This window comes from Corylus avellana, chromosome ca11 (genome assembly GCF_901000735.1).
Source record: "Corylus avellana chromosome ca11, CavTom2PMs-1.0".
In the NCBI taxonomy this organism is placed as follows: domain Eukaryota; kingdom Viridiplantae; phylum Streptophyta; class Magnoliopsida; order Fagales; family Betulaceae; genus Corylus; species Corylus avellana.
In genome coordinates this window covers 735,930-744,352 of record NC_081551.1, presented here as the reverse complement: position 1 = coordinate 744,352, position 8,423 = coordinate 735,930, and positions in this window count along the sequence as shown.

The following is an 8,423-nucleotide window of genomic DNA, read 5'->3' as shown; positions in this document are numbered from 1 at the left end:
AAATTTAATTTTTTTTTTTTAAAAAAAAAAAAAAAAATTGGGGGTGACAACCCCTGGTTTAGGGGCTGAGGACCCCCCAAGACCAGAGGTAGTTTCGCCCCTGGATGTGGCTTTTAAAATCACTATTGACTTTGTAATTGATTATTATTGAATTTTGATCAAATTGTAATTTTAAAAGGCACCTCATTCTTAGAGTGACGCCCTTATGAATAGGTGAAAAAGGCCCAACTGAATATTTTTAATGAATTAATCAAAGCCCAAAAGAAATACAATAAGATGTTCATTTTATGTCATGGAAGGGATGACGATAATACAAGTACTCGTCTAAAAGCATATTTCGAGATGTACAGTTTTGAAACAATGGTATATATATTAGTTGGAACTTGGTATGAGAAGCGTTAGAATATAAATTAAATAATTAATTTTTTTATTAGTTTAATTTTTTGGAGTAAATTATGACAAATTTTTATATATATTTTTTTATATATTATATTTAATAAATTTACCAAAACGATATTGTTTTGGATTAGGTACATATATGTTATGCTTACATTGTTTTAGGGTTTTTTTTTTTTCACAATTCACTCATTCACTTGGGCAAAAAGGCAAAAGTAATGTGAGATCAATATATTTTCAAAACATTATATTAGGGCTTAAAAAAATTAAAATAAAACAAATCCAAAACTCTAAAAATCAGCCTAAATTATTTTCAAAATAATTTAAAATAAGTGGTAATAAAGACCAAAAGAAGGTCAAAAAAACTGCAATAGGCCTATTACCTAAAATGCGGATAACAAATAATAACACAACAATGATACCTCGATGCGGTTAGTAAAAACATGATACTAATGCGAATATTAACCACATCCTCTTCCACATGTACACCCTATTAATTATATTGATTTGCAATAAACTCTTTAGGGTATAAAAATTTGCTGACAACGTACTCATTGTGGAACTCAAAAAATAATTGGAGTTCTCCTCGATCTTACAATCTTCACCATTAATAATTTGAAAAAAAAAAATAATAATAATTTATTTTTTTTACTTATGATAAGCCAAATTCAGAAAAATAAAGAAACATCCGGGCCCTTGTGGAAAAGGAGTATACCTTTTATGTATAAAAATAATGGTCCACCCTCATAAACCGTGCCTTTTTGGTCTGCTTTACATGCAATTATTTGTCGCTTTCAGCATTTTAGAGCACCAAAGTTAAGAAAAGTAATGTCGATCCTCTTTATAGTAAAATATTTTGGTGGCCTACAAAAGAGAAAAAGAAATTAGTACACTAGTCATTATCAATTTACTGTAAATTATATCCATAGAAGAAATTGACAATAATATATATAAAAATAACCAAAAAAAGAAAAGAAAAAGGAATCTTAGTTTAAAATATTAGTAATTATAATGTATTTTTCAAGTCAATCTATGAATCATTCCCTAGCATAACAATTTTTTTTAGCACAACAATTTGAAGACGGATCCTTTCCTAGTCAAGTCTTCAGATGTTTAGTGGGATTCGCTTTTCTTGTGATTGCCCTGCCCATTTGCCTTATATGATTCATCCCATTTATATATTCCTATATCCTTTTTCCTTTTCTTAATCGAATAGCTAGGAGCCTAGGAACCATCCTCGATACAACCTATCTTTTTTTGGTTTTTTTTTTTTTTTTTTTTTAAATATTGTTGTTAGCTTGTCAGCTATATTTTAGTTACTGTCTTGAAATTACTATCTTACAGATTTCCCTTCTTAATTTTCCATTTGGTCCACTCTGCAAACCTCAGCCTGCATTAGAAGCTAGCTAGCTAGGTTCTAATATGATCACTTAACTAAGAATTAATCTGAGACAATTTATTTATTAAGTAATACCTACCGACATATGAACATGGCAACTTAGGCTATCAGTTTAGTAGTATTGTCGTTACCCTATTGGCAGTACCCCTAAGAATCATGGGACTATTAAACACAAAGTCGGAAGTCCGGCCTGCACGAATGAGTTCTTTGAAATCAATGATCTGATAGGGCAGCAAAAGTGTAGTTGATGAGCGAGAATAAAGGTAGGATTCACTTGTTCTTGTCTTCCACGGTACAATTATATATCCAGATTAATGTTAAAGTTTGGTGAAAGCCAAGCAATTTTTAACTTTAAAATGATGAATCCATTAATTGCGAGTAATGTGGAAGATGGCATGCTAAAATGGCAATATATTATCTACTCATCAAGACAATGATGTGAGTGATCATGTGACAGATACATATTCCTGACACGTGTTGATGCGGAATAGTCCATGAAGCTTCTCTTAATATAAAATACGTAAGCAATTAGCAAAAAAACAATAATTGACTAGAATATGATTTACTTAAAGTAACAAAGAAGGGGTTCACTGATATTTTATAGCAAAGGGAAATATTGTAATATATCCTATCTTTATTATATGCAATTCGATCTACAAAATACAAGTAACAATGGAATATTTGATTATCTGGGAATAGGAATGTGTATAGTAGAAGAAGCTAGTTGGAATGAAATTATTATTCATATTGATTAATTTAGTGACAACGTACACAAAGAATAACTAAATTTTCTAACTTAAATGGAATAGATTTCAAACAAATTAATTTTCTAAAATACTCTTACTTATGAAAGTAACATAAAAACATTAACCTCTTGATCCTTCCGGTTGGTGCCACCCTTAACCACTATGTAGGGGTGGTTGGACCACCGTATCGGGTAGTCGCGACCACCAGATGGCATGCCTTTATAAGTTGGGGGTGGTTGGCCACTTCCGGAGAGATCACTCTCATAGTTTTTTTTAGATAATTTTTTAGAGCTATTCAATTCTTGGGGATATATGTATTCTGAGCCTTTAAAGGAAGAATAGTTATTTTTCAATTTATGGGAATAGCTTCTTTTTTTTTTTTTTTTTTGTCTTATTCCACATTTAAGGGAAAAATATGATTAGCACTTCTAAACTACCATCATTTGGCATAGACCACTAAATTTTAAAATGGGACACTTATTCTCTTTAACTACCATATTCTACTAGTTACCAACTACTTGAACTTTCCAAAATGCCTCTAAAAATTGTAAAAGTAAAATACCAACAAAAAAAACCTGAAGGGGTGACTGAACTACCACTCAACTAAAAGGGAATGATTCCGACCACCCATTGGTCAATTACAAGGTGGCAAAACCACTCCCATGACTTATGAGGTGGTTCATCCGCCCTTTATTCTCTTTCATATTAAGGGTGCCCGAACTATTCTCATAGATTATGATGGTGGTTTGACCATCCTAAAACCAATCAAAAATGGTGGTTTTACCACCGACCGACATGGTGTTGAGCCAGCCACCTATCAAGTACACAATTCAGTTGTTGCGCATGTGGTTGTGCCATTTTTCTTCCATTTTAACGCAAAATGATAATGAATTAACCTGTAACGAGATGGTAATTATAAAGGTCTAGTCATTTATTAACGATATTTGCCGCGGCACTCCATTGCCCTTTAGCTTCGTGTTTCAGGAGACAAGCGAATTTACCAAGAGGACCACGAGATCATCTTGCAGCTTTAATTAACGTTAGAACAAAGCTTGCACTTTAAAAGCGTATCATGATGGGCATCCACATGGATCAAGATTTTCCAACTACCAAGAATAATAATAATAATAATAATGAAAATCTAAAATAAATAAAGAAGAATAATTCTCATGATGGAGATTTCAAAGCTTTGCACTTTAAAACTTTGATTCCTTAATTAAGGTTTTCCTGTAAAATCAGATCCGCAAGAATTGATTCTGTTTTTAAGGTTGCCATATGTCGAAGAAGAAGATGAAGAAGAGATAATTAACGTTAGAACCGAGAGAGATTACAAAGCTTTGCAAGTTAAAAGATTGATTAATCTTTAATTAGGGTTTTCCTTGAATCAAAAGAGAAGAATATCTGTAAGAATCAGAGAGGAGAGACAAGCGGGTCGATGGATCGAGGACAGGTAAAGTGATCACTGCTTAATGTTGTACGTAGTATCTTCTACAGCCGCCTTGGCCTTTTTGGTTGTAAATTTTTAGGTTTTAATGGCAGAACAGCATATCGATCGATCATAAAATATATTTATTGTAGAAAACTAATTCATTAATCCAATAAAACAGTAAACATACGTACGTTGTTCTTGCATCATATTTTATTTACAAATGGATATCTTTATTCCATATATACGAAAAAGCATGCATAAACATATAACATCTAATTAAGGCTTATTCTTTAGTTAATATCCAGATCAACAGCTGAGAGTTGCACCAAAGCATACCGAGGAAGTTCACACGTGGTTGGAGCAATGACCCCCTAGACCATTCGCAGGTATGCAAGCAGAAGGACTAGATGGCGGGACAGGAGCTCTCTGAGGAAAACCTTGTGTACCGTACTTACTCACTCCTTCCTTCTCTCCTGTTAAGGGCCTACAAACTGATACAGGGATTGTGAGAATTAACACGATTAACACTATAGTTTTGCAACGCTCATACATTTTTTCTTTGCGGATCGCCATTGTTGTAGAAAGAAAGAAAATAGCTAGGTGCCAATGTAAGAGATGGTAGTATGGTTTCTAGCTACTTTCTTAAACCTTTTCCATTCTCAAAAGATCACTCCCCACAATTGATGAATACGGCTGTAATGGCTAGGGGTTTTTATAGATGGATTATATTCCATCCCCCCACACCCAAAAAAAAAATAAAAAATAAAAAGAAGAAGAAAAACGATACTTGATATAATAAAAAAATGATGATATCACTTTCTCTTGTCGCAGAATAATTATTTTAATAGAATTTGGATTGTTCGGCAATGATAAACTACTTTTTTTCTTGATCACGCTGGCTAGTTAAAAATGATGATATTGCGACCATGAGTAAATATAATCGATTGAAGAACCCTAATCTACTCTGTATCCGCTATTCACCTGTCCACATAGGCTATGGATAGATTTTCAGCATCTAGTTTAAGGCGGACAAATACTGAATACAATATTCACTATCTGCACATATGCGGGCGGATAGCTGCTTATAAATTAATTAAGTTCGTGCCAAAACAGATGAAAATTTTTAAAAGAAGCCTGAAAAAAGCCCAAAATACCTAGTTGTCCTAGTGGTTAGTACAAAAAATTCCACCCACACACGTGCAGTTATGGGGGAATAAGAGTATTATCCACCCATATAATACGATTTACATCCCTAAATGTGTGTTATTGGAATCTACAAGAGTTGCAAGAATTATAAGCATATAACTAAAGATTATGAGTGGTCCCCCCGTAGTATTGGAATAGAAGGAAAGGGCTTAGGTCGACGTGGTGCTCTAAAAAAACTACAACACCTATGCTATTGTTTTTTCAATGGTTCAAATTGAATTTTAAGTGTTCCATGAGAAAGAGAGAGTGAAATACAATATGAAACCTTAAAAAACTACATAAGCCCAATCCAAAATTGAATTCTTGAAATGGAGATGATTCATTTTATATTTAATATTTTATTTTATTGTATCTAAATATATACATGGTTTAATTTATTAAATTTTTCAGATTCATGATGATTTTTTTTCAAGGGGAAATCATTCTAGTCTCATTAATTAACGAATGATCACGAGTATAAAGATCTTACATCATAGAGCAAAAGATCTGAGAAAATCATAGCCAAAGCTACAAGGTTACAAGTCATAGATACATACATAATAATTTGACATTCAAGACCTATCTATAACATCAAAATCCGTTAACCCATGAATAATCTTCGGTTGTAACAACAGGTTTGCTATAGACATACTCAATCTGATACATAGGTAGCAACATCCTCCTGCCGAAACTCATTCTCCTTGACTTGCAAGTCAGAAAATTATTCACATCATCAATCCAACAAGCTAGGACCACAAAATACAGGGAAAACGAAAAAACGGGAAAAATAAATAAATAAAAAGCACAAAAGCCCACAAAACACCATCGAAGGAAGACTGCCAGATGATTCTAGCCAGAAAGTGAAAAAACCAAGCGCAGGCGTGTGCGAGTCACGATTCGTCGTGGGGTTGCCGGAATCAGAAGCAACATGTGCTTTTGGAAGTGGGCGGAGCTGGTGTGCGCGGTGGAGTGGTGCATGTCGAGGTGGGTCTGACAAAAGGATGTAAATCGAGCTTTGAAAAGTCCGATCCAAGAACCCCAACAACCCCAAAAAAAGACACGGCAAAAATGATGAACGGCACATCCAACGTGGTGGGGCTTGAGCCCGTAACAAATGAAAAATAAGCAAAAAGAAAAATGGGGGGGGGGGAAGGGTCAGGAGTCGTGAAGTGGAGGTAGGCATACCATGGAGATATAGTACTGAAATGAGTCAATGTATTGTGTTTGACCCTGATTTTACAATTTATCATAATACTTCAATTAAAATAGTATTTGTTGTCTACTCATGGAAGTGAGATGAATGTGAAAATATTGATTAATAATGATTAAATTTATCATTTTTATCCGTTTATCATGGGCAAAAATTAAGCAAAACTACTAAGAACTTCTCACCTATACATACACATTTCTCCGACACAACAATTATAAAATAATAATAATAGCCAAAAGAGATTAAATGGGTAAAATTTTATTGTGGTTGTATGTAGCAACAACATAGTCATTGCGGCTGCACTTGGCGGCTGAGGGACGAGAATCTAGATCTTCAGACTAAATAAAGCAAATCTCCTGTCCCACTAAAGGAGTTCCGTCTCTCTCTCTCTATCTAGTTACAGTGAGTCTAGGTTTATATTCTTCCTAAATTAGTGCGGGAAAGGGAATTAAAACGTATTAAATTGATTTCGAAAACATTAACACGATCTTAAATTCGCTGAATATCTGACCTAGCAATCTCAACCTCTCCATAAAGATTTTGTTTAAATTGACTTAAGAGTTTTTTCTTTTCTTTTCTTTTTTTTTTCAAAAAAAAATATATGTAGTTTAGTAGACGGACATGTATAATAACATGTAATTTTTTTTTCAGACATTTTTAATACACATTAGAGTATAAATTAACTTAGAGGAAAACGCTGGTTATGCCAATACTAATTGCTATTGTTCACAGAGTAATAATTTGGATTTTAAAATTATGCTTTTAAAAAATCGCTACTTTTTAAAATTCTGTATAGGCGCTTGTAAACATATTGGTAGTATTTACTCAATTGAGTGTTTGGATAACATTAGCACTAGGTTTCATACAAATAGGTAAATATTGCGCCAAATATTGTTTTAAGCGAAATCGTGATTTTTGTTTAAATTCGCACTTTTTCAAATAAGCACTCTCTAGTCAGCTTATAGAAATCGCAGATTTTTCCACGATTTTAAAATTTGCGTTTTTAAAATCGCAATCTCAAATACTCCAAAATTACGATTTGGTTTAAAAACCCAGATTGTTTTTTTAAATACACACTCCCAAACATACCCTAATTAAATTAGTATTTTCGGGAAATTAAAATAGTTGAACTTTTTCAATTCTGCTATCTCAATGATCACTTGATAATGCTTGTGACGTCAAGTCTTTAAAGCCTAATCTCGATTTGATCAGCTAGATTTGGCTCAAACTTCACTTATTAAGCAATGAACTTGTAAGTATGTTTGTTTGTCTCTTTTTCATGTAATCTTCCTACCTATAATCTTAATATCTAAATAAAAGGACCAAGTATATATGTAAATTTGGATTTGGTTCCACTCCTGATTATATTGAAGAAGATCTCTAGTTCAAATCCAACTGTTACAAACTAAGAAAAAATTGATCAGATTGGCAGAAATACTAGTCTTGGCTCTTTTGTGATTTGGTGATCTGTATAATGACCAATATTTTATTTTCCCCACCTTAACCGGCCATTAATTAACACTGCACTCATAGGTGATCACCAAAAGTAAATTAACCGGTGTTGTCGTAATCATTGAGATCTTTCCTTTAACATAACGTACACAGGTAAAAGCTACCATATATGTAGCTTATTGGATTAGTCATATTCCCTGCTCAATTTTCGTGCCTATCTTTTTCTTATTTTATTTTCTTCTCCACTATCCCCAAAAATTCATTCTCGCTTAGTATCCTTTACAGAGAATTTTTAATACAAAAGAATAAACTATAAATTGTAACGAGATAGACAGCAAGTTAACTTTCGTGGATAACGTAATAAAATCCACGAGGTGCATGGGATAATATGTATTAATCCACGTTTCTGAATCAAGGTTTACACACGTGTAGAGCATAGCATTTTTCTTCGCTAATTAAAGTTGTGAGGAGATATATGGGGAGAAGTAAGTGTCTCTGACAATACAAAATTGGTTTTTTACTGCAAATTCTATCAATATATGCATATATGTCTTTTGTGTAGGTCTACGTGTCATGACTATGACTGTTTACTGAATGATCGATGGA